Source organism: Octopus bimaculoides, chromosome 10, assembly GCF_001194135.2.
Source record: "Octopus bimaculoides isolate UCB-OBI-ISO-001 chromosome 10, ASM119413v2, whole genome shotgun sequence".
Classification (NCBI taxonomy): domain Eukaryota; kingdom Metazoa; phylum Mollusca; class Cephalopoda; order Octopoda; family Octopodidae; genus Octopus; species Octopus bimaculoides.
This window is the reverse complement of record NC_068990.1, coordinates 41,933,930-41,935,891: the sequence shown is the minus strand read 5'-3', so window position 1 is coordinate 41,935,891 and position 1,962 is coordinate 41,933,930. Positions and strand designations below refer to the sequence as shown.

Below are 1,962 nucleotides of genomic sequence, written 5' to 3'. Positions count from 1 at the left end.
GTTTACATTAGCGTTCCCTCCGTCTTGATATGGTCTTTTAATATATGTAACATCAGAGATAGTCTACGTTTTTAAAATATACTAGCATGCACATCTTACTATACGCGTATGTGTGTATATGTGTGTGTGTGTGTGTGAGCGTGTGAATACGTGTTTTACATGCTTGTGCATGTACATACATGACTATACATACAAATCCAACCATATGAATACGTATATGTATGTATATATATATATATATATATATATATATATATATATGTGTGTGTGTGTGTGTGTGTGTGTGTGTGTGTGTGTGTGTGTATATTGATACATGCATATATATATATGTATGTATTTTCATTTTACCTAGTTTCAGCTCATGAGCTGTGGCCATGCTGGGGCACCGCCATTTAAAAAATAGGTTGCTCTGAAGTAGAGAGCAATGCCCATACGTGTTAGAAAGATCGATTGACCTCTTCCGTCCTTGTCAAGGGGAGTGCTATATATATATGTATGTTTTTGCAGAGACTCGCACATATGGGAATGTAGAAATTTTGAATTGCATACAGACATACACACATTCACATATATATGATTATACAGAGATACACATACATATATACATTCCTTTGTACAGGCATCATACGCACACAGGCATAACGTATATATAATGCATACTTGCTCACGCCCACACATACACACATTTATTTATGTACGTAGAAATACCTTTATGTGTACATAATACACACATGCATTTGTACTTACATAAATCCATATATCATGCACACATTGACACATGCGCACAGAAAACTACTCTTTGTCTAAATGCGTTGAAAGCAATATGAGAATGCGTAAACCAAGAGATCTTGTCTATAAATTGGGCGTTTACTATTTCCAGAGTATTTTAACACAGAAGATGTATTCAGTTATTGTAGAACCTACAGGGAACTAATGGCAAATCTTCAATATATATATTCATAGCAGCACACAGCAGAAATAAATGACACCCTAAATAATCCAATATGATGCAGAATCTAAGAATGGTAATATGTATACTGTTGAATAATTATATTGATTTTTTTTTTTTTTACTCAGGCATAAAGCAAGTTGTAATTCTTTGAAATCTTACTGTGTACAAGACGATGGATTCCAGTTAAGAAACAAAGCTTCATTCTTAGAATTTGGTTAGCAGTAACAATAAAGTGTTACATCTAGAATTTTTGAAACCTTGCATATTCCAACTGTTCTGCTTGCATTATAATTTGTAAAATAACAACACTTAGGTACTTTCCTTCTTTGATCGAAAATAAGATCGTGTTGTAAACATGTGTACCAATTACTATGTGAAGAAATGTAAATATATGGCCTGTATAAGGAGACTATGATATTCAAAGTTTGTTTGAGATGATCTGAAGCATTTTCTGCCATCTTTTCGTCTAGGTTTGAGCTTCAAAACAGATGTCTGTAAATGTTTTATTTGTTTACTTATTTTGAAAGAAACGTTCACATATAGATACGGCAGCTGGTTTCCACAACAGTACATAATTCTTGCTTTCTGGTCTAAACAAGAATATCAGACATAATTAGAATTGACTGAGACTTTCCATCAATATTGGTTGCATTGCTACGCATGAATATACTCTACATCAGACATTATTTTATATTTGTTCGACAGATGGCATTGTATATTGTTTTTGCAGCAATGACATACCACACGTGAAGGTCAAATTTTGGTGACATCTTGTGGAGGCTTCTACCCTTATGCATAATGCTTCTATAGACATATGATAAATAAAATTTCAGCCGCATCATTGGGCTTTAAATATTTTCAAGTCCATTTTGTTCAATAGGGATTTTATTGCTATTTCTTGCTTTTGGATTGCGACAGAACAATCTGTGATACAACGGTTACGAGTCGAGAAGTTACACGGGTTGTCAATAATGGCATTATATTCGGGAAACTTGCCCATGCATAAACTG

At 33.7% G+C, this 1,962-nt stretch overlaps 1 pseudogene; it reads right to left on the bottom strand.

Annotated features, from left to right (window-relative positions):
- Positions 1-394: 394 nt before the first annotated feature.
- LOC128248943 (U6atac minor spliceosomal RNA) lies at positions 395-484 on the bottom strand (annotated as a pseudogene).
- Positions 485-1,962: the final 1,478 nt, after the last annotated feature.